The sequence below is a fragment of the Pongo abelii genome, chromosome 15 (genome assembly GCF_028885655.2).
Source record: "Pongo abelii isolate AG06213 chromosome 15, NHGRI_mPonAbe1-v2.0_pri, whole genome shotgun sequence".
NCBI classification, from domain to species: domain Eukaryota; kingdom Metazoa; phylum Chordata; class Mammalia; order Primates; family Hominidae; genus Pongo; species Pongo abelii.
The window spans coordinates 66,044,319-66,070,201 of record NC_072000.2 but is presented as its reverse complement, the minus strand read 5'-3'; the positions used below and the strand labels follow the sequence as shown (position 1 = coordinate 66,070,201).

At 40.1% G+C, this 25,883-nt stretch overlaps 1 protein-coding gene and 1 long non-coding RNA gene across 5 annotated transcripts in view; one reads left to right on the top strand and one right to left on the bottom strand.

The window, feature by feature from the left end:
* Positions 1-18,601, top strand: part of LOC129049919 (uncharacterized) — a 47,685-nt gene extending 29,084 nt beyond the window's left edge. The window contains exons 3-4 of one of the 2 annotated variants that reach the window (XR_008513318.1): positions 12,230-12,335; positions 18,315-18,601. This is a non-coding gene — a long non-coding RNA (uncharacterized LOC129049919). The remainder of the gene's footprint in view (positions 1-12,229; positions 12,336-18,314) is intronic. The other variant, XR_008513317.1, reaches the window with a different exon arrangement.
* The window catches only part of SYT16 (synaptotagmin 16), a 328,233-nt gene that overhangs the window by 188,947 nt on the left and 113,403 nt on the right, over positions 1-25,883 (bottom strand). The gene's annotated exons all lie outside the window — the stretch shown is intronic.

The following is a 25,883-nucleotide window of genomic DNA, read 5'->3' as shown; positions in this document are numbered from 1 at the left end:
TTTTTGTTGTATCTCAGCCAGGTTTTGATATCAGGATGATGCTGGCCACATAAAATGAGTTAGAGAGGAGTCCCTCTTTTTCTCTTCTTCGGAATAGTTTTAGAAGGAATGGTATCAGCTCCTCTTTGTACCTCTGGTAGAATTCAGCTGTGAATCCGTCTGGTCTTGGGGTTTTTTTTGGTTGGTAGGCTATTAATTACTACTTCAATTTCAGAACTTGTTATTGGTCTATTCAGGGATTCGACTTCTTCCTGGTTTAGTCTTGGCAGGGTGTATGTGTCCAGGAATTTATCCATTTCTTCTAGATTTCCTGGTTTATTTGTGTAAAGGTGTTTATAGTATTCTCTGATGGTAGTTTGTGTTTCTGTGGGATCAGTGGTGATATTCCCTTTATCATTTTGTGTCTGTTTGATTCTTCTCTCTTTTCTTCTTTATTAGTCTGGCTAGTGGTCTATTTTATTAATCTTTTCAAAAAACCAGTTCCTGGATTCATTGATTTTTTTGAAGGGTTTTTCATGTCTCTATCTCCTTCAGTTCTGTTCTGATCTTTGTTATGAGAATGTTGTTTTTCAACTGATTTATATTTGATAGAAACCTAAGGATGGAAAACTATTAGATGCAAATACCCAAGAAAAACATTTAGGGCCAGAATACCCTAGAACACAAACAAATAAAACTAAAACTTTACAGAATGAATTTAAACATTTCAAGACATTCTTGCCTGTTTTTCTCCTTTCAACCCCCATCTTTAGTCTAGGAAAGTACCCACAAAAATATCAATTCAAAACCAAAAATACTCAGTACATATCATTGACAGGATCACAGTCATCTAAATTCCTGCTGAAATTCTGTTTCAGAATCCCACTGTGAGTCGAAAAACAGAAGAAGAAATATATTTCTCAGCTTTTCTGACATCTCTCCAAGCTAAACTTTCATTATTTAAACCTAGTGGAGCGTCACTTTGATAACACCATTGGTGTTTTTGATAACACCATTGGTGTTTTTACTAAAGAGAGTGAAGATTGAATAAAGCCTGTTCTCCAACATGGTAAACTAGCCTGACACCACTCCATCAATAATTTAACTGCTTACTGAGCATCCATTCATGACTGGAACTTGATTTCTAACTTCAGGAAGCTTAATAAGTATTCTCAAGGAAGCCTCTATGTGCGGGAAATTTATTCCACACAAAACAAGACTTGAAAAAGGGACTATAAGGATCAACTATTATAAAATAAGAAATGATTTTAAAGGAGGCCGAGCGACTTAGCAAGAATCACTCCAACAACTTGATGTAAAAACATCCCATTATCTACATCTGTAAGCAATGCCTTATCTAAAATAAAAATAAGACCAACATCTGAAACTTGTAAATTATATAATATTCATTGTTAAGTTGCAGAAAAGCAGTATATTCTGCCAATTTCTGAACATCTTTCATATTCATAAATACATTTGTTTGATTGATGAGTAATACTTTTTTATATATGGCCAAAGAAGCCTTGCCAGGCAAAGGCAAAAAATGTCTTCTACATTTGGATGGATTTCATCTGGCTCCAGATACTTTCCAAAAAGCTTATTGACTTGTATTTAAGACAAATCATTTCAATTGTTCACAAACTGAAAATTGAGACCCCGCCCCCACTTCATTGAGAACTTGTAGTGGGAAGGGGCAACTTTGCACCTGTGGTCATAGCGATGGGGTTTGTCCATTTGGGAAAGGAATGGGGACTGTGGAGGAAGTACAAAGGGAGCTGCAGAGCTAAGAAGAAAAGAGAGATTCCACTTGACTAGATAAGGGGAAAAAATGAGTGGACTTTGATGCTGCAGGCTGGGGCAAGGGAAGGTAGAATGAGAGGTATTGAGCAGAAGGCTTTATCTCATGGAGGACAGGATTGTGCTGGAAAAAGGGAAAAGTAGCAAGAATGTCTCACAAAAGTCACTAAGGATGGCAAGAAGAGTCCCAGATTTCAGGGAAGAATGAGAGGGCTATGAATGAAGATTTGGAAAAAACAACTGAAACTGTCACCCTTCCCCAAGGCAAAGAATGGCCCAAAGAGTGAGGATACTGTTGTAGACCTGAATTATTACTGATTTATATATGAGCTGATGCCTGAATGGTAGAGCTGTGAATCTGAGCCCTTGGAGTCCTTGGATGATGAAGCATTTAACGAGGCATCACTAAGGGATAGCTAGTGACTGGTAAAGTCCTGGCAGCGGCTGACCCAAGGCAGGCCATAGGCACAGGGAAAGAGGCTGGCGTTTGTGCAATTAACCCTATTGAGGCAGAGAACCTCACCTTCAACACTGATAGGCATGTGTTTGTCTATAGATCCCAAACTAACATAACAGAAGGAACACTACCCCTCCCCATTGTAACATGCCCGTCCAAACTTCCCCTTAGATTGTAACTCTTGGTTCCAAATAAGTGGTCCTTCTGCACGGGCAAGGGGCAAATGCCACAGTCTCCCCTAAGGCCCAGGAAGCCTTTCATTTCAGTGGAGTCTGGAAGGGAAGGCGAAGCCTATCTGTGATTATTCAAGCAGATCTGCCCCCAGGCAAGCAAAACATACAGACCTTGTCAACCATTCCGGTTCTCAGTCTGATCTAGGAACAGCCGGTCTGAAGAGCATTCCAGGGAAGCCTGCCCCACCACTATGTGGGTGACAAAAGGAAAACCTGAGAGGGAGGGAAATGGAGAAGGGGCCAAGCAAGATCTGAATCTCCAGGGAAGCTACTCAGAACAAAGACAAGCAGAATAATAATTATTATACTTTATACTTACATGGCATTTACTATGTGCCAGGCACTTTATGCTCATTTAAATCTGACAAGGGTCCTAAGACATTGAAATTATTATTATTATCACTTAACAGATGAGAAATATACTGAGGCTTAGAGAATGACTTATCCAAAGTTGCAGAATGCTGTGTCAGAGCCAGAATTTTACCCTGGCAGTCTGGCTCAAGACCCTATTTTAATCACTCTGCTATCCTGCCTTATCATAGGTTTTTAGGGGATTTTTTTGTTGTTGTTTATTTGAGGCTAGAATGCAACAGACACTGTCAATAGGGATTCAGTGGCCGTGAGGAGAGCCATTTCGTCTCAAATCAAGAGAGAGGAACAAGAATTTAGAAGCAATAACATGAGGACCTTCCAGCATCAGCCTAAGCCAGTAGATGGAAACAGAAAAAAAAAAAAAAAAAAAATAGAAATAAAAGGAATGTCACCTCAAAAGCTGAGGTTACAGAATTCAAAAATATGTGCTAACCCCTTGAAAAGGACAATAATGAAAACTATGTAATTGCAACTTAATGCATCTGTTTATTCTGCATATTCTGTTCATCTTCAGAGATTTCCTCGCATCATTATAAAAATTATCATGCACATAAACAGTTGACTGCAATAAATATGGTAAGAAACTAGCATTGCCAGAGTTTTTTTGAAAAAAAAGGAGAAAGGCTGCTAATTCTAAGATTGGGAGTTGAAAAGCCCCCAGATGACATCAGCCTAAATTCTCCTAGAAAAGAATGACAAGAAGCTGGCTCAGGGAACTTTCTCTGTGGAGGTGACCCATTTTATCACCATAGATAGGAATGAGGTGTACAGTGAGGGCCTGGGATGAGAGGTCAGGGGAGGTGCTCGGCCTCTGTCCTTCCATTCGTCCTTCTTCCCCCTTAGACACTGCGATGGACTGAATTGTATCTCCCATAAAATTCACAGATTGAAGTCCTAACCCCTAGTACCTCAGAAGGTCACTGTATTTGGAGATAAGGTCTTTAGAGAGAAGCTAAAATGAGGCCTTAAAAGTGGGCCCAGATCCAACACGACTGGCATCCTCACAACAAGAGGAAATCTGGCCCCAGGCATGTACACGTGAAGGAAAGATCGTACAAAGACAGAAGGAGATGGCCATGTAGAGCCCAAGCAAAGAAGCCTCAGAATGGAACCAACCATGCGGACACCTTGATCTCAGACTTCTGTCCTCCAGGACTGTGAGAAAATAGATCTCTGCTGTTGAAGCTTTGCAGTTGGTGGCATTTGTGAAAGCAGCGCTAGTGGACTAATACAGTGTCTTTCGTGAACTGTAGATGTGCATAGGAGGATTATTTGCTAGCTGTCTCACTGAATAAACATGTGCTTCCTGGCCCTAAAACAGACTGCCAGTTAGTGCTTTGGGGGGATTATGCATCCATCAGGAACAGGAGGAAAAAATAATTAAAGGTCCTCCAGACTTCTATAGCAAAGTTCCCGGACACATAACCCCCTGGTTCATGTCCTTTTTTGGTTTTTTTGTTTTTGTTTTTATTTAAGACCAAGTCTCACTCTGTTGCCCAGGCTGGAATGCAGTGGCACGATCTCAGCTCACTACAACCTCCGCCTACTGGGTTCAAGCAATTCTCCTGCCTCAGCCTCCCAAGTAGCTGGGATTATAGGCACCCGCCACCATGCCCAGCTAATTTTTGTATTTTTAGTAGAGACGAGGTTTCACCATGCTGGCCAGGCTGGTCTCGGGCTCCTGACCTTAAGTGATCCACCCACCTTGGCCTTCCAAAGTGCTGGGATTACAAGCGTGAGCCACCGCACCCGGCCTCATGTCTGTCCTTTTTATATCCTTTAGGAATTACCACAAAATCCCTCTAGAGTCTGTTTCCATGCTCCCTCTGTCCCCTAAATTCATCCTTCTTAGCATCAAACAAAATTCATCTTCACCTGTTTTTTAACCATGTCAGTCTCCCTTAACTGGTGTTAATGGTTTCTCATTAGCTACAACATAAAGCCCAAATTCCTTTGCTTGTCTCTTAAGGATACCCCTTAAATCCTTTTGCTTGTCTCTTAAGGTCAACTCCAGGTTTATCCCACTGTGCCCCCAAAGGAAGCCTTGTAGTTCAACAGAGTTAACAACCTCAGCGCATTGCCCTGGAGAGAGCATTATTTATTCATTTCTAGGCCTCTGGACCTTTAATCCAATCTCCTCCCCAAGAATGCCTTCCTAGTCAAGCCCCTCCCACCCAGCCAACCCTGAAGGTGAACTGTATGGCACTCCCACGCTACTTACCTGGCAAACATCTCGTATCTGGCAAGCTGGGCAGCTGTTTTCTACTTTGTGAAGCCCTTGAATATTCCTTGTACGCTCCCCACCCAGCTCATACAGTGTCTATCACAGGGTTTTGGGTATAGTATCATTCAATAAACACCAGGGAAGCAGATAAGGAGGAAAAGGTGTGAAAGCAGAGCCTGTGGCAAGCCACACCCTGTTTGCGTACCTCATTTCTTAAAAAGTTCTTTATCTTTAGGTAATTAATTGAAAAATTAAACTTATAGTCTAGATATGTGGTCTCATCCCTCCAAGTTTCCTGTCTGAAACACTCTGTGTGTGTGTGTGTTGGGGGGTAGGAGGTTGGGGCAACAGAAGAAGCCTCAGATGAAAGTTAAAATGGGTATTCCTCAATGGACTGTAAGCTCCTCGAAGGCAGGACACTCATATGCCATTTTCACCCTTATACTTGTACAAGCGGGTATTCTGTCAATATGTGTGATTGACACATAGACACATGGATCAATTATAGGCCTGACCATAAACATGGGAGTCCCTGGAGTTTCCCACTGCCAAGGTAGGGACAAGTTTCCATCCTTCCTCTTTCCTCTAGTTCTCTAACCCAACAAAGCCAAATGCCACATCATATCTGGGAAGCCTGGCGCCTAATGATGACTTCCATTTCTGCCATTGAAACAACAAAAACAATAATCTCTTATTGAAAATTGTCCCAACACTCTCCAGATCTTCATGGAAAGGCAAGTGGGGCTTCCTGCCCATCCACAGTGGCTGTATGTCAAGAAATTACCCTGACTGGTCCTGAGATCATTAGAGACTTTGTCAGCAAATGCTTCAGTAATTTTAACCAAAAAGGCAGAGGAGCAGTGGCGATTGAGCACAGGTCAGAGTTGGAAACTGATAAATAAAATCTAAAAGCTAAGTAGGTCTTACAGCTCCTATGCACCTTACTTTCAAAGGACTTCCCCTCACAATTGGCAAAGTACGGAAGTTAGTCTTCCCCCCAGGGCAAAGGATCGCCTTTTCTTTTCAAGAACTCACTAAACAATTAACTCTCTTAAACAAGGAGAGAAAACATTTCAAACTGCAAGGCATGGTTGCCATTAACACTGGCCTTGCTCCAGCAATTACAAATGATAACCAACTTTAAAAATCATGATGGACTACTGCTTCAAAGCAAAATCAGTTTAAAGCAAAGGTAAACTTTGAAGCTCTTAGAAATAGAATCACAGAGACATCACCACCCACTGGGAAATCCCTGCTCCAGCCAGCCCATCCTCCACTGAAGCAAGTGATAGCACTGTTCCTGGAACAGTCTTTTTTGCTGGCTTTTGTTGTCTGTAAAACAAGTTCATGCTTATGCTGGACAGCTGATGAAGAAGATTTTTAGTCCTTGTAAATTCACCAATGAGAACAATTTGTTCAGATTTCACAAAACAAGGATGCACGGGTACCCCTTGTGACATCAGGTATAAATGCTGCCATTTTTAGAAAACCTGAAAACAAGTTGAATTGTTCAAGGAAGGGAACATGCCAGGCCCAGCAGCCTGAGGGTGATGAAAAGTTGCCAAGGATGGTACCTGGGCTTGTGACCCTCTCTCTGGGAGCGTCAAAGAGCTAAGGCAATCATGTAAAGGAACATGGCTACAGAGGCAGACACAGAACAGAGGAGGGGACACACAGGTGGCACAGGGAGCAGAGAGGAAGGCCAGGGGGATGTGGAAAATGAAAAGAGAAAAAATGATAGAGGAGGTGCAGCAACATCATTACATTCTAAAATGCAAATTCTCTATGGAATCTCAGGGACAATTATGGCAGGACCTCTTCCCTGTGTCATGCCTAACCAAAATAAGAAATGTACTTCTGTGACGTTACCACTGATGATTAGTGAACTCATTAGCCGCCTTGTGGCACTGGGAGTCAGTCACCTCCAGTTGATAGAATGATGCTTTGCCCTATCTATCCCCCAGGAGCCAGAACAAATTTTAAATGATCTAATATCAACTTTGTCATTTCTACTAAACCATAGTTATCAGTACTTTTTTCTTTGCTGGGAAATCATGGCAGAAAATGATGACTCCTCATGCATTGCTATGGAAACCCTAAAACTTCCTCTAGAAACCATCAAAAAGAGGCAGCGCATAACCCCACTCTGACTTTCAATCACGATTCTCTCCAAGGAAGAAAACTGAAAATCAGATGGATTCATTCCGAGTTCCTTTTTCCAATCAAACAGATGGGATTTAGATAAGCTCTTAAAGCAAATTGTGATTCATATAATAATATGTAAACTTATCTCAAATCTCAGAGGTTTTTTTTCTAAAGAAGATTCCAATAATTAAAGCAGTGCTATACAACTGAAATTCCATTAAAGCAATATAGTTAGACACAAGTTTCTCTGAGCTAAAATATTTACAAACCCTGGCTGAAGGGTCAGAATACTTGCGCCCTTTACTCAATGTATTAAAACACTGATGATTATGAAAAAATGTACTATTAAAACATATAACAAAATTTTTTCATATGTTCTTATTTAATGATTTCTAAAATACATTCAAAAGAACCTACTATGTGCTTACCACGATGCAAAGCAAGATCAAGAACAAACTAACCATAATTATTATCAGAAACATCCTTCTAAATCTACGGACTTAGAGCCCACATGGGACGCACCCAGGTGAAGGTCCTAAACTCACAGGCCAAACACTTTACCAACAAAACTCTAGGTTGAAGGGAAACTACCATGTGTCGACTCTGTGCTTGGTCAGTTTCACCACCCCAACAACTAGATTGGTTTTCTTACCCTCACTGGTATAGATCAGGACACACAGGCTTGGAGAACGACCAAGCTGCCCATTGGTTACAAAGCCCCAGTTAGGTGAAAGGCCAGGCTAGGCCAGCACCAGCGACCAAGGCTTAGGACTTTTCTGCTGCAGGCAGCAGATGACTCTGGCTAAAAAATGCAACCCAACTATAATGAAAAGATATGCAAAGACCACAGATAGAAAGAAAAGGGAACAAATAAGGCATGAAAAGGGCCAGAATGAGGACAGTGTGGGCATCTGTGTAGGAGAAATTAATGGGAGCCACTGTCGGCGTGAATCAGCTTCAATCACTGCACGGCCTTGAGTTCCCCTATTGAAAGGTCATACTGACCTCTTGGCTGGAGGAGCAAGGCCATCTGATTGACAGCCCCACCCAAACTGCCTGCGATGGAAAGTAGTGCCACCCCCAAGTAAAATTAGAGGGGAAAAAGGAATGGGCAAAAAGAGATAACTATGGAAGGTGATGGATACATTAATTTGCTTACCTGTGGTAATCATTTTCCTATACATATCAAAATATGTTGCACACCTTAATTTATGCAATAAATAAATTTTGAAAATAAAAAGGAAGAAGGAATGAAAATACTCTTTCGCAAAACTGTACTGAGTTCACGATAATAAAATTGCCACAATGTACCCAAACCACAAAGTTTTAAACTCTCGGAAGTGTATTGCAAGTCCACTTTGTTTTCACTACGGGTTACAGATGAATTAAACAGAGCAGAGTCATCTTCAAACAATGGGATTTTAGATCTGAAAGGAACCTCAGAGGTCAACTAGAACAATTCTATCACTTTGCAGGTAAGGAAACAGGATTTGTCCCAGGTTCCACAAGCTAGTGAGAGGCAGAACTAGAATGGAGCTTGCCTCAGTCCAGACCAATCTCTGCCCACTATGCTGCGTCCAACGCTTTTGGGTCACCACAATAAAATCTTAATGTGGTGAAATAACTTAGTCATTTCCTTATAGCACTGGCTATAATAATACATCTAAGCCCGTGCTACCCACCAGTGTAGTCCCAAACCACATCATTTCTTCCCAGAGTTTCCTTTGCATAACAGTGCCTCAATTCTGGTATTACATGTCAGTTTAGGATTTACACATTCATAAAGCATTCTACATTTTTTGTCATACAGAGGTTTTCTCAGGCTGAATCACCACTTTAACAACAAAAAAAGAAACTTTAGATGATTAACATTTAATGGGGACTTGTTGACTTGCCATGTACATTTTAAGCCATTTACATATAGGTACAAAAAATGTAAGCACAGAATTATTTGAAGAAATAGAAAAATAGAAATAAACTAAATGTCCAAATGAAAGAAGGGTTGAATCAAATGATAGTATATCTATGTGATTTAAAAAGCAAACAAAAAAAGTTTATACAATCATGAATGTTATAAGCATAGAAAATCTCATAAGCTGGTTGAATGAAAAGTTTATACAGAAAAAGTATATGCAGCAAAATCTTTATTTCCACAAAAACAACAGTAATACATGAATGTATGTGTGCATATATATGACTATGTATATGTATACATACATATATACACATACTCTCATATATAAATATACACACAAATATGCATGTGTATGTGTGTACATATATGTATATATACACATATACATAGTTTGTATTAAAATGCTAATTTGGGGAATAGGGAAATAGAATATAAGTATTTTTAAATATTCTCATTTCCTATTCTTCTAGTATAGACTGTTTTTTTCTTAAATAGAAAATAACTTATTTTGTAAATGTCCAAACACTTTGCCAGCTAGGCAGTACTCCACTGTGTCTGATAACCTAACCCTCACTATCTACCCTGAGCCATCATACTAACGGGAACAGTGCTGGCCTCTGCACACAACTAGCCCTTTAGCTGGGAAAGGGCCACATTGTGAGTGCACACTCTCCCAGAGACTAGGGTAAGAGGAGGTAAATGGTGACCAGAACAGCTCAACTCTGAAAAGGACAGCTTTGTTTTGTTTCTCCTGGCATCTCTTTTGTTTCAGAGTCCATGGATTGACTAGAACAGCTCTTCACCCTTGGACTTTTGAGAGAAAAATCACATAACTGTACTATACAGTCCTACATTCAGGGATGAGTATAGGGTAGAGGCTGGGAAAACAGGATGAAAGAGTCAGGTTTGATTATTCCAACTTTCACTGATTTTATTTTGTAATTTTAGGGACACCAAGTGAGACCTCTTGCTTCAGATTCAGATACCTTCTTTCTATAGCCAGAATCTTTGTGAAAACAGACAATGGGAAAGAAGCTTTGTGTCTGTCTCTTCCCCTCCTCCCGGCTCTGACAGGCAGCATAGTGATTTAACTGTCAGCATTAAGTGGCACATCTTCTTTCAAGGGGCTCCACGGAACACTCCATAAACCGACAAAAGAATATAACAAACAAACAAGTGCCTGAAAGCTTTTGCGTTTCCATGGCAACTAGCCTGGCTTTCCCAAACTCACCTGTCAAAGATATTCCACCAAAAAAGAGAACGTAGCTAATAACACACCTGATATCTTATTAATGCTTTTGTATATACCTGATCAATGTTTACAAAAATAGCCAGTCAAAGCTAACTATGACCACGTCACAACTATCCTGGACTGGGCAGTACATTTTTAATCTTAATTTTGAGTGAGCAGAGATGTCAGGCTGCTCCATTCAACAGGCATTTATGGGACTCACTCCCTGTCATATAAAATGCAGCACCTACATACATGAGGCATGAGTAGCTTAATCTCATGAGCAGATAAGTTCTGAAGCAAAGATGGGGAAGGGGTGTAGGGGAGAGAGAAGATCTATCTGTGTGCCCCATGTCAAGTCTCCTTTCAGACTCTGATATGGTTTGGCTCTGTGTCCCCACCCAAATCTCATCTCTAATTGTAATCTCTATAATCCCCATGTGTTGACGGAAGGAACTGGTAGGAGTGATTTGATCATGGGGGTGGTTTCCCCTATGTTGTTCTCATGATAGTGAGTGAATTCTCACGAGATCTGATGGTTTTATAAGGTTTAATAGTTCCTCCTTCACACGCTCTCTCTCATCTGCTGCCATGTAAGATGTGCCTGCTTCCCCTTCCACCACGATTGTAAGTTTCATGAGGCCTCCCCAGCCATGTGGAACTGTCGGAAATTAAACCTCTTTTCTTTATAAACTACTCAGTCTCAGGCAGTTCTTTATAGCAGTGTGAAAACAGACTAACACAGACTCCTATCAGAAATCAGAAGCCTGTAAATGCTGAAGGGGGCCATGGGTCCACCCTTGGTTTCTAGCATTTGGTGTAGTCAGAAAGGCGAGGCCAACCCTGAGACTTTTCTGGGTAGCAATGGTACCAGTCCTCTGGAGGGATGCTAAGAGGGTATCTCGGTTATGAAGGAGCTGGGTGTGCTGGTTGGTGGCCACAGTGCCTAGTGTGTGTTCAACTGGTTAAAGCAGTGTCCACTTCCAAAGTAAAATTGTCCTCTGGTCACCTTTGATGTCAAGCTCTCTAGTCTTCCCATTAATTCAAAAGATCCCAGAGCAGGAAGGTCAACTTAAGAAAAGGACACTCTTGGTGGTACTGCAAAGTGGTACAATTCTCCTTGAGGGCAGTTTTCTAATACATATCAAATACCATTAACATTCCAGAGCCTTTGACCCAGCTATGACACTTAAAGAATTTATTCTAATGGGTGCAGCACACCAACATGGCACATGTATACATATGTAACAAACCTGTACATTGTGCACATGTACCCTAAAACTTAAAGTATAATTAAAAAAAGAATTTATTCTAAGGAAATGATCCTAGATGTACACACGGATACAGCAAAGATATTAACTGCAGGGCTGTTCCCAACAGGGAAAAAATTGAAACAACCTAAAAATTCAATATGAGACAGGCACTAAGTTTTAGTACAGTCACACAAAAGCATTTCATGCAGCCATTAAAAGGGCTGTAGAAAAACTTTTGTACTGCTATACTAAATGAAGAGTGGGTTTTAAAATATAAAATATAGATGTAGGCATATGAATAACTAGAAAGCTATACATCAAAATAATAAAAATAATCATCTCTGAGTGTCTTTGTTGTGGACTTTTTTTCATTTATCAAGTTGGCTACAATAAAATGCTATCACATAATTTAAAAAACAAGGGAATACTTTAAAAAAAAGAAAATGAATAAGAGAAAGAATATACGTTGGCTCCATCCTGTTCCTAGAAAAGTATATGCAAAATATAACCAATTGACTTTTAATCTATCTCCTCTAAGAAAGAATCCTGACTTGGACTAATGTGCTGCAAAATGGGCTGTTTTCATTTCTTCATTATTTACTAATTTCCTCCTATTTACAAAGTTGAGGTGCTGCATAGACAGTGTGGAGGTACGGGAGCCACTGAAAGCCTTGGAGGCAAGAAAGTAATATGAGATCTGCACGTGCATTGGAATGGGGCACTCCAGAGGTAGGAAGACAAGTATGTTTTCTATTGCTGCTGTAGCAAATTATCACAAACTTAGTAGCTTAAAAGAGTACACATTTATTATCTTACAGTTCTGTAGGTCAGAAGTCCAAAATGGGTCTCACCAGGCTAAGAGCAAGGTGTGAGGAGGGCGGCATTCCATTCTGGAAGCACTAAAAGAGAATCCATTTCCTTATCTTTTCCTGCCTCTACAAGTGGCTCAAATTCCTTGGCTCATGGTCCCTTTCTCTATATTCAAACCCAGCAGCAACAGCTAGTGGAGTTCTTCTTATATCACATTACTCTGATCTCTGTCTGCTTCCCTCTTGCACTTGCATAGACTCGTAATTATATTGGTCCCACCTGGACAAGCCAGCATGCTTTCCCTATTTAAAGGCCAGTTGACTAGCAACCTTAATTACCCATTGTCACGTAACCTAACATATTCACAGGTCCTGGGGATTAGGATGTGAACATCTTGAGGGGATGTGGGGCACTATTTGGCCTACTAGAACCAGTTAAAAATCATTACAATGATCCAGACGACAGCCAGAAGGATGTCAATGGCCAAAGGGAAGGGGCGGAGAAGGCAGTTCCATCAGATGTTAAGGTTGAAACTTCTAGGATTTGGTGGTGGTCAGATATGGAAAGTGACTTGCAGCCTAGCTGCCAGGTGACAGCTGTGACCACTCACAGAGACCGGGGACACATGCAAAGGACCAGGTGAGGGAGGGAGATAATGTGATACACATGCAGAACCGGAGGTGCTCATGGGATGTCTGGGTACACATGGCTCTGTGAACAGGTGTCCTGGAGGGAGGACTGGCTGGAGAAAAAGAAACAGGAGACAGCGGCATAAAACTCATGGATAAAGTGAGAGATAGGAGCAGATCAAGCTATCTGCTCTAGTATGAATCACATGGAAAGAACAGAAAAGCCTGCCCTTATGAATATAAGCATCTTGTACTCAGCATCCACAGGTTTAGAAGCCCTAGATAAGATGTGAGCACCACATGGGTCAAGAAGGATTATTCTCAAGGTGGATTAAGCAAGCTGGCCCCTTCCTTGCTCAATTAAAGCCATAGGGAAAAGTGCCTTATGTTTCCATAGTTTTAAAGTACTTCTGTAACCTCACCACACCATGTAACTGCCTTATATACAAATTGACCTAGTGAACTATGTTATTATGCAAAGGCTACACTCTATTTCAGCAGTCTTACCCACTCTTTCAGTTTTAAAAAAAGGCAATTGAGCAACATTTAAAACCATATTTAAGGCATCAAGTTTTCAATCACTCTGATAACAAATTCTGAAACTCCTTTGCTATATTACCCTTTTAGAAACATGCACAGAGAAAAATAAGAAAACCAATTTGATTACCCAAACTCAGCTTCTCACAACACATTCTCCAGAGACATCAATGCTCCAGCCAGCAAGGCAGTAGAAACAAACACCTAAGATATTTCAGACATGCCTTCACTGTAAATTCAGAGATCAAAGGCAAAAGAAAAAAGTTTTATCAATTTTGGTTTTGCCCAACTACTGCTTAAATAAGTATTCTTCCCTGAAACATTTAAAATCCAGAAAGAGGCAGGGGGGTGTTGCTAGGCACGACCGCCAGGTTAATATCCCTTGCACATCTTTTTGCGAATCTCTCCTCTTCACCTGACTTGTACGCATCCTCCCCTACAAACAACATAAACACTTTTCTCTGTTCCTGTCCATCTCTCTGTGTGAAACTTTATAAACACCTAGAATTGTATTTCATAAAATTCAAACAACTCAAACCTCCAGCGACTCCAACAGGGTTTTTCTAGTCGGCCAAAACTGAGGGGTTAGTGAGCAGGCCTGACCAACAAATTTCACAGAAGCTGCTCCACCACCTGTTACAGAGATGCACTGAGCATAGCTAGATGAACTGACTACATAAAAACAGCCTGAACTGTCTTTACTAGTAATCCCCGGATCACTCTTCCTTTGGGCCTCAGAATGGAGAGAAAAACTGAACTAAGCCAGTGCTGAAGAGGTGAACCAGCAGAAATGTGTTTAGCATGAGGATTTTTCATAGATATTTAGCAATGTTCTTGCTCCATGGTACAAAGTGAATTTTCACCTGCACACACAGGTTGTCACTAATGACTATGCACACAAGAAGTGTCAGGCTTGTGCCTACTAAATCACCTTTCTTCCTGCAGGAGATGGTGCTTTGGGACATGCTTTTATCCATATTTATGTACTTATCCTCATTATCGTGCTCCTGATAACAAGCTGTGTGTTATGCCCTAGCCTCAAAAGGAAGTAATGCTCAGTTCTTAACCCAGGTTATTTAAAAAATAACCAGAAGCCTCCGGTGTGCTCGTGAACAGAAGAGTAGCTGATATCTACAGACTTAAGCCCCTCTAATAGCAAAGAAGCAAGCTCTGTAAATGAGAACAAAATGTAATTGCCACTGCCTGTTTCTGCCAATCCCAGAAGACTAGGCTTCTCACCTAGGTATAAAATTATCAGGTAAATGCCAGATCATGTTGCCATGGGATTTCTGGCGACTAGAGATCACTAATCCTTCTACACACCCTCTCTGGACTAGGTATTAAGACACACAAAAAGGAAGCTTTACATAGGCTCACTTAGCTCAAAGACATATATGCCAAGGTCAAGACTATGTTAAAAGCTGAAAACAAGCACAAGAGAGCAAAATTTCAGTTATGTCCTTTTTTCCTGTCAATTGTTCCTCAGCAAACAGATTTCTAGCACCTACTTTCTTTAAGCAAGTGCCCCTGATGTCCATTCCTATCTCTTAGGAGGACAAAGCAAATCAATTCCACTGCAGCTCCAATCAACATCCCTTCCCCTCCTTCCCACCTCTAGCCTCTGTCTAGCTCCGCCTTTCAACCCCTCCATTTTCTGTAACACTCAGGTGAACTGGTATGATACAGATCCATAAGGGGTTTGAACATGCAACAACAAGAGTCTCAATTTAAGAGAAAACAAATTGGTTAAATATCAAACTTACACCTATTACAGTTCTTATACTATTTTCAAAGTAAACTAGCCCCTTCCCTCAGAACACCAAAGTTAGCCTGAGGATTGTTCAGAACAACCAACTTACCCAGCTCTCTGGAACCTTCACGACTGCAAAGCAAGTTAAACCAGGCATGATATTTCCTTGAGAAAGTTGATTCAATTGAGGCTACCTAGTACTTCCTGGAAAAGCACCTCCACCTCCCCTTCTGACACTAGGTTATTAACTTTTTTCTAACTCTAAGTCATAATGACTTCTTGCTCTCCTTGGAGTTAATAATACGTACCCCAACTGTGCAAAACTGCAGTTCCCACCTAGCAGGGGTAAAGGAAAGCCAGCTGCTTGAGTATGAGACTCTCCAAAGGAATGTTTGCTAACGAGGAGGTAGAGAAACTGGTCTGACTCACCATGATAGCTATTACAACCTTCCGCCTTAATAATTTAATCATTTTTAAAAAAACACATAACCACCTGTTCAATGGCATTATTAGTTCTGTCTTTATGGAAAAAAAAAAATCATCATCCTGATAAATTTGCTGCAAATTATTATTCATTTGCTATCATACTGTAAGTAATTATTCCCTTTAGGGAACAGATGTAATTTGCTGCCCTGACTAAACTCAGTCTCTGGCCATAAATATTTTGGTTAATAAAAAAATTGCTTTCTCTTATTTGTGCCTATAGCTCCTACAATAAAAAGCCAGTGCAGGCTGGGATGCTGATGAAGACAAAATGCCTAGTCTCCTGTGAATATCGTAACCTGGAATAAAAATACATTACTTCCCAAGTATTCATCACTCATTTTTTCACTGAATAGCTTTTATAGAGCCTCAGGCTGAGATGAAATCATGCTTCCTGGAATTTAAAACCAAGAGGGTCACAGAAGCTAAAAATCACTGCTTTTGCATAGGTAAAACTGTGAAACCAGAGGCAATAGCTGGGCTGTTACTCTGTGAAAACTAAAAAAGTGAAGTTATGTGCGATGAAGGACCACTGTTGCTGAGTTGTAACAGATTTTTAATTTTCCAGTTTCATACAGGAGGAGTCCTATAATTACAGCTGAGTCTTTGTTACAGGATTACTAATTAGTCTATTTCACCTAAGTAAAAAAGAAAACTAGTATTTCATTTTTGTACATGTTTTTAAAAAGCATAGAAACTCAGAGTTATAGAAGACCCCACAATAGTAGTTTTTATCTCTGGAGCTAAGGACACCCTCTGAAATTGAAAGCCCTGAACCCTCTACTGGCAGGGTTGGGGGTGAGGGGGAGGGGACACACAAACAAAATTGTGTAAATATATTCATAGAATGTACTCATGTCCCCTTAAAATTCACCTAAAAAGCCCTTTGAGGTCCTCAAAGTCCAAGTTAAGAATTTCCACTTCAGAGGTAATATGTGGCCACTGCCTCAGTCCAATTCTCCCACGAGGCCAATATAGAAAAACAGTATCTCTTTCACATTATAGCTCTTTAAAGAGTCGAAGGTGCCGTCCTTCCAACTGACCTTAATTAGACATGATTTTTACACTCTTATTCTCCTGGTCATATGAGTTTCTTCCCAAAGCACAGAAGCAGAATGTTCTGCAAAATGAAAGAGCATGCCTTGAAGTGAGTTCCCCCATCACTCATTCCGCATACAGAGACTGAACTCTCACTAGCTAAGGGTGTTGCAGAGAAGATGCAAGAATCCAGACTAAACTATATTCAAATGTCTGTTTGTCTATGTCCCTCATAGGGGTGGCAATAAAAACTAAACACTGTGTTTCCCATGAGTTTCAATCAGACAGAGCACATACTCTAACTTTGACTCTTTGCATTAATTTGGGCTGAGTAAACCTTATTTTTAGCCCCAAGAAAGCAAATTCCTTCTAGCATCTAATGTCTAGATTTTTTGGAAGTCACAACTTGACTTCTATTGAGTTCTCAGTCTATGAAACCCCGATATCTCCTACACATATGCTGCTAAGTCACAGCACTCACCATTCCTGGTGACCATTTATTCATTTAGACCACATATTGTTATTGACAGCATGTCATGTACCAAGCATAATCCAGACATACAGCCAGGATTAAGGCAGAAGAAGTCCCTGCCTTCACAGAGTTTACACAGTGGTCTTACACAATCTGAACCATGACCCTGGTCCTAGATTTTCCAAGTTTTCCTTTGGCTTTTACATTCTTGTGAAATCTCCACCTTTTCCTTGAGGGAAAAATACCACCAGTTGTGTGTAGGCCCCACACACAGCTTTCAGATAATTCTTCCAGGAATTCTCTCTCACCTTCAAGGTAAGAGATTCTGATTTATTCAATTTAGGTGAAAAGGAAGAAGAACAAAATCATTGCATCATAAGATGTTAGAAGAAAATAAGGCCAAAACATGGAAGATGGTCAAAATAAAGCCTAACCATGAAATTTTCATAAGAGAACACATGTTCTCTGTACACGTGTTCTCTGTACAAGGAAAACTGTGTAATTATGCATTTCTAAAAATCTTAGAGAAGAAACCCCCTTTTTTGTACATTAATTACAATGAGACTAAGCAATGCTAAATAGTTTCTGAAGTAATCTTGAAAAGTATTTGTTTTCCACATTTTAATACTAAGAATATAATTAGCTACTTAAAAGCAAATCCTAATACACCATTTTGTGTCCACGTTGGACACTCTTTGCACAACACATGATTTGATACTAATCTATGCCAAGATTTTCTTCTACAGTCACAAATTAACTAAAACTGGCCACAGGAATTCCTTTCTTACTGCCAAAAAGCTCTCTTTTCAGGCTTAACACTTCCCAATCTCAGCATAAAGACCCATCCCAGGTGTAAATAGCTGAAAGGAGGGAAAGAGGGAAGGAAGAGAATTGAAAAAGTAATCGAAGAGCATCTTACCGTCAGAATCTATGCTAGGTTACCAGGCCAGAGACTGCCCCCCAGTGTTTATTCTGTCCTTCTTCCTTAGGAATAGAACAACCAGCATTTAGCTACGCCAATGGCTGTGCCAAATCAAGAGGGCGCTTCCCAGCACCTCTAACAACTGGATGAAACCATATAACTAAGGATTGGCAAATGAGATGCAAGTGTACGTTTTATAGGCAACTTTGAGATGTGCTAAAGTTGGTGAAGCAAGGAGACAGAAGCAGCCTGGGTCCGTAAGGATCAAGAAGCTAACACAATCACCCAAAACTCAAGTGCCTGTGAAATTTGCTTACATGATAGAGAAATAAACTAACTGGTTAAAGGCACCATAATTTGGGGTTGTCTGTCACTTGTGGCCGAATTTAGTCCTACCTGATACAGCAAATTTATTTAATCCATATACTATTTCTATTAGGTACTGTTCATCACTGCCATTTTACATAATAATAAACTGAGGAATATTTCTGCTAGGTCTCTCATAAGCAAGAGGGTTTCATACAGGGAAAGAAAAACATGGTAGTATGAGAAAAAAAGAAGCACAACTTGGTGCAATTCGTAGCCGATAGCACTAACTAGATTGTCATCAAAGGTTTTTAATACAGAATTTTGAGGGTTAGATACTCAAACCAAGATTTCATTCATTCAGGTAATTGATTTAATAATGAAAAGGAAATACACCCTCATTCTGAATTCATAACACACTAGTTGTTTACATCCTAAATTGCTGCTGCTGCTACAAACACCTCTACTCTCTGGTTAAACTGCAATGAAATTTCCAAGCCTTGCTTAACAATTTCATCTGAAAGACAGCTCTAAACCTTACATATCCTAATGTGCTGACACCCAGGGATTATCTTGGCTCCAAGGTCTCATATACCCTCAAATAATCTCAGAGACCTGCAAATCATTAGGGGCTCTGGGGTGATTTGGTTTAATAATCTCAATAAATAAACTTCACCCAATTTAACCCCACCTTTTGTATCTCTCCATGGCCCCTAGCACAGTGCTGGGCGTAACCAAGGTCATCAAAAACAGTCATTTAAAGGGACTGCTACTATGCAAGATTCACCACTTCGACTTTTATGTCAAAATAATTTCAGTGTCTCCATATCCCCTTCCTTTCATCCTGATTCAGCATAGACAGTAATCTTTCATGTATAGCACTTTGTATTAACTTCGCCTGAGATTTACCTTTTAAGGGAAACCATTTCTGCAAACAAAAAAGACTGACGGCAGTCACAAAATACATTAATTGTGATCTTAATGAAGAATGTAGTCTTATAATCATTTTTGTCAACACGGTTTTGAAGGGAGGTTAAATTCCTATTAATAATGTGTTGGTTTTGAATCTTTATAAAGACATGACAGCATGATATTCAAGAACTTTTTTTTTAAAAACCAAATACTAGATAATTAAGTTGTAACAGTCAAACCCTTAAACTCAAAATTCATTTCCATTTGTCTGGCACAGACATTTAACTGTACTACATCCCAATAACTTCAGTAGGATGTTTAGAGGCTATAAATAAAGTTTCCCTCCAGATATGACTAGGGCGCCTATTTGGAAACAACTGTAAAACAAACAGCTTGAAATGTTTCCTCTCGCTCACTGGCCAAAACACAGGAAGGGATTGTCATCTAGTGGTGAGGTCAGGAAATAAGAGATTTGGGGAAGAGAGGTTTGGGGTTCCTGGAATGGTTGCTTGATTCTGTAATAAACCAAGCAGTAGAAATCAATACAGTTTATCACCAAGAACAATGCAAGCCAAGCCACATCACTGAATTTAGTCCTAACTGATACACTGAATTTATTTAAACTATACACTATTTATATTAGGTAGTCTTCATCACTACCATTTTACATAATAAGAAAGTGACGAATAATTCTGCTAAAAAAAGGTGGAGAGAGAGAGTTGTTAAGTTGTATTGATATACTTCTTATGAATGAGTTTGGTGCCATAGTTCCATAATTTGTAGCCCAAATAATTGTAATATTCTTTTGTTGCCCTAATAATTTTCTACATAATATTCATAAGAGCCATTCTCTTCCAGTCTGCCATAATGAGTAGAAAGAATAGTATACAAATAAGTCCACTTCATTTTTTTTGTTTGTTTGTTTTGAGACGGAGTCTTGCCCTGTTGCCCAGACTGGAGTGCAATGGTGCGATCTCGGCTCACTGCAACCTCCGCCTCCAGGGTTCAAGCAATTCTCCTGCCTCAGCCTCCTGAGTAGCTGGGATTACAGGCGCCTGCCACTACACCCAGATAATTTTTTGTATTTTTAGTGAAGACAGGGTTTCACCACGTTGGCCAGGCTTGTCTCGAACTCCTGACCTCGTGATCAGCCCACCTTGGCCTCCCAAAGTGGTGGGATTACAGGCATGAGCTACCGCGCCCGGCCTACAAATAGTCCACTTCTAACACTAGTTTCATTGCTACCTATGCAAATTTATAAACCATTTCTTTTTTTTTTTTAACTTTAATTTTAGGTTCAGGGGTACATGTACAAGTTTGTAAATTCAAGGTAGGTAAATGCAAGTCACAGGGGTTTGTTGTACAGATTATTTCATCACTCAAGTACTAAGCCTAGTACCCAATAGTTACTTTTTCTGATCTTTTCCCTCCTCCTACTCTCTATCCTCAAGTGGGCTCCAGTACCTGTTGTTTCCCTGTTTGTGTCCATGAGTTCTCATTATTTAGCTCCCACTTATACGTGAGAAGATGCAATATTTGGTTTTCTGTTCCTGAGTTAATTTGCTAAGGATAATGGACTCCAGCTCCATCCATGTTCCTGAAAAGGACATGATCTCATTCTTTTTATGGCTACATAGTATTCCATGATGTATATGGACCATATTTTCTTTATCCAATCTGCCATTGATGGGCATTTAGGTTGACTCCATGTCCTTACTATTGCGAATAGTGCTGCAATGAACAGACACGTGCATGTGACTTTATGGTTGAATGATTTATATTTCTTTGGGTATATACCCAGTAATAGGATTGCTAGGTGGAATGGTAGTTCTGTGTTTAGCTCTTTGGGGAATCACCATGCTGCTTATAAAGCATTTCTTTTCTCTTTACACAAGGCACTAAGTTGAGCCCTAAGTGTGCTCTTTCTTTTGAGACTGTAGCATTGACAATTAAATATGTGCCAGATACTCTCATTTTAGACGTAAGAACCCTGGGCCCACTTTAAAGCCAGGGAAAAAGCTCATAGAAGTACTTGCTTGGGGTAAAACAGCTAGTATTTTATTGAAGCTAAGACTTGAAACCAGGCCTGTCCGCTGCAAAGTCCTTTCTCTTAATCACTGCACTATTACTGGCTCTTTCATCCCACTTCCAATAGGACATGAGCTTTGAGGTGGTTGCCCCATAGGTGACAGCCTGTCCACTCTCTCTTGCTGGGTTCTCCATGTGACTAATGACAACTAGCAGTGTAGCTGGCTTGAGTTAGACAATGTTAAAACAGAAGAGGCCAAACAAAATGGTTCTTCTGTGACTCTTGAGCCCCTTACTCTAAGTCAACAAAGCTACCAGGGCTCAGAGCAGCAGCTCACAACCCAACATGACACCAGTCAATATGGAATACCGACCTCTAAGGAAAGAACTGAGAATGAATACATAGATAGGGCAGACATGAAATTAAACATCAACACTGCCTCCAGAGCAAAGGTTATGAATATAACAGAAACACCGAAGTTTCCTGCTACAGAGACTGAGACTGGGAAAATGGTCCCCTTGCTTATGATTAGTAACGGAAGGCTCCTGGAAGGATAATTTCAGGTGCTGTCAGGATGAGGAAGTGGCTCACGGCCTTTGCAATAAGCAGCAATGGAGTTAGACCTGATTCAAGAGGCAAAGTGACACCCCGGGCAGGAGGAGAAGGTTCTAAAAGAACCCACTGCTGCAGGAACATGAATTATATGACAATAATTAAGCAAAACAGCAGCATTTATTCAGTCAAGCTCTGTTTTTCAAGGCTTACTGTGCCAGGTTCTGTGCTAGATGCTGAGGGAACAAAGATGAAAAAGTCAGTGCACATTCTCCAAAGGGAGGCAAGAGACAAATGTAAGTTTAATCATTACATGTAAACTACCAAGCTGGAAGTGAGCACAGAGGACTGGGGGACACAGGGAAGGTTTCCTCCAACAGCCTGGAGGTCTGAGGAGAGTTTACTGAAGGCTGAGGCTCTTTGTTGCTTAACCTAGTAGTTATGAGCATCTGGAGTCAGACTGTAAAAGGTCACATCCTGGTTCTACCACTTACTGCTCTTTAATTTAGGTATGCTACTTCTTAAACTTTCTGGGCCTCAATTTCTTCACCTGTAAAATGGAAACCAGAATAGTATCTAATTCATTAGGGTATTATAAAGACTAAAGCTTAAAAGACAGTCTAACACATCCAGTAAATAATCAATAAGTCAACTATTTGTATGGCTGAATAGAATAATAAATATTCATTCAACAAATGAATGAACTCAACAATTTGGGAGTGAGAGAAATCAGAAGGAAGTCTGAGTTGAAATGGCATTGTCTCAAATGTCTATAATGCCTTCAGGACACCTCAGTAAATGTTTCTAGAGACAGGCCTGGACCTAGAGATATAAATTTGAGAATCATTGAGTAGTTGTAGTCATGGAAATGGATGAGATCATCTAAGAAGAGAGAAAGGACAGAGAGAAAGTTCTTTCAACACACCGGGGCCTGTTGGGGGGTGGGGGACAAGGGGAGGGAAAGCATTAGGACAAATACCTAATGCATGTGGGTCTTAAAACCTAGATGACAGCTTGATAGGTGAGGTGCAGCAAGCCACCATGGCACATGTATACCTATTAACAAACCTGCAATGTATCCCAAGACTTAAACTAAAATAAATTTTAAAAAACCAAGTTCTTAACAGTGGAAACACTTAGAATTCAGGACAAGAAGGGAAACAGCAAAGGAAAATAAAAGGGTAGGAGAAAGCAACCAACAAGGTAGGAGGAAAAACAGGTGCATGGTAACCAGATGAGTAAGAGGCCAAAGGACCAGCATCAGCAAAGGCACAGGCATGTGAAACAGCAATGTGTGTATGTCAGGGGGCCTGGAGCATGCAGAAATCTCCAGCAGTTCAATACTTTCTGAGCATAAATTGAGAGGCAGTGGGAAGATGAAAACCGAGATAAAAGAAAAACAGAGGGTGATAAAACGTGTATCAAGGATTTTATGACTAAATCATCTCAGAGGCTTGAGGAGGTTTTCACCACGACAGAGTTCTGGCCAAGTGTGCATATCAGATAGCTTTTTCTAGCAGCTATCTGGATGATGCCTATGGGAAGCAAAATAATGCCCTTTCTCTTCATATGTCTATGTCCTAATCCCTGGAACCTGTGGATATGAGAGGTTACATGGCAAAGGGGAAGAGTGCAGATGGAATTAAGGTTGCTAATCAGATGACCTTAAAATAAGGAAATTATACTGAATTATCCAGATGGGTCCAATGGAATCACAAGGTTCTTAAAACTGGGAGAGGGAATCAGATAAAAAGGACCAGAAAAATGGCAGCATGAGAACTCAACCCACTACTGCTGACTTTGAAGATGGAGGAAGAGGCCATGAGCCAAGGAAGGTGGGCAGCCTCTAGAAGCCAGAAATGGCAAGAAAACTGATTCTCTCCTAGAGCCTCCAGAAATAAGTGCCATTCTGCTGACATCTTGATTTTATCCCTGGGAGATGAGTCTCGAACTTTCGAACCACAAACTGCATGATAATAAATTTGTGTACCTTTGCACCACGAAGTTTGTGGTAATTTGTTACATCAGCAATAAGAAACTAGCACAATTTTCCTTAAGAGGTAAAACGCTAGAAGCAGAAAACCCGACTAGGAGGCTGTTGCGTTCATCCAGAGGACAGATGATGATCTGTCTTAGGAAAATGGGACAGGGTAGGGAACAGTATCTACTGTTTACCTGCTCTTGTGCCTAGCAACATATTTCTATCACATTTTTATCAGGTCTAATAATGGAACACATGTATTGCAGCAAAGTTAAAATATATCCCTGTTGGAGAAACAACTACCTAATGAATTGAATTGGAAGCTACTGCCAAAGGAAGGTTAAAAAAGAGTCAGGAACCTTTAAGACTGCACCCCAGGACCTGTCTCTTCTATGAATCCTCCCCATATGTTGGGTTTAGTCTTATATTATTTCCAAAAGTTATAAAAATGTTTTTCTAGCTCCTGATTCTCTCCTCTACATTTCCCTGACACCTAGAAATGCCTTGCCTACATGCTTGCAACACTAATAATTTTCTCTCAGGAGGTACCTTCTGCTTCTGTTTTTCCACACAAGTAATTCATATTCATTGTAGAAAAATCAGAACACAAACAAGAAAAAGAAGGTAAATCAACCATGATTCCTCACCCCACCCCCCAGAGATAACTTTTTTTTTGTATTTTCAGAGCTATCTTTGAGAATGTTATATTAATATTTATACATATTCATGTATTTTATTTTTAAAAGTGGAATCATACTCTTATAAAACATCATGCTTTTCTTGCCAGGCAATATATTATGAATCTTTCCATGAATATAAACATTTAAAATATAATTCTTACAGGCTACTAAGTATTTTCAACATAAGAATCTACCATCATTTATTCCCTCAGTCCCCTCATCACTGGACATTTGGCTTTATTTTTCCTTTATCCCCCATCTTCTGTATTTCCCCTCTTTTCTCCCAGGTGTTTGCAGCCATCACCACCTGTTGGCTTTAGGTCAGCCACGCTAAAGTTTATGGCTCCTAGCCCCATGGATGCTCTGGGGGGATGCTTTGGTTCCAGAATGCCATATTTCCCCCCATATGATTAATTACTTAGATCTCTGGGTCCTTCTCATCAGGACACTGGATAATGAGACAAAAGTTGTTTAAAACAGAACAACAAACTTGACCTTCGTTGATAATGTTAATAGTGGCCAGCAATATATATCAATTTGAAAATGCCTTCCCTGCCAAAGCTTTGGTTACTAAAACTAAAAGTTCCATACCTTATGATTCCTTATGCAGGTTGAGCATCTCTAATTCAAAAATCTGAAGTGCTCCAAAATTCAAAACTCTTTGAATACCGACAGGACACCACACGGGTGGCTGAGATAGTGACACCCTTGCTTCCTGATCGTTCTATATACACAAACTTTGTTTCATGCACAAAAGCATTTAAAATATTGTTTAAGACTACCTTCAGATTATGTGTATAAGGTATATATGAAACATAAATGAACTTCATGTTTAGACTTATGTCCCATCCCCAAAATGTCCCATTATGTATATGCAAATATTCCAAAAGCCAAAAGCCAAAACACTCTGCTCCCAAACATTTCAGATAAGGGATACCTAACCTATAGTTTATAGTTCTGTGTTTGTTTATAATTAGAACAGCCTTGTTCTGACTCTCATTTGCAAGTGACAAAAAAAGTCCAACTCAAGTACCTTTAAGCAAAAAAAAGTGGTTTCACACAACTTAAAATCAGATATAATCAAATCCAGAAACTCAAACAATATCAAGAAGCTGCCCTCCTTGACCTCTTGACTCTGCTTTCAATTGCACTGGCTTTATGTTTTGGTTGGGAACA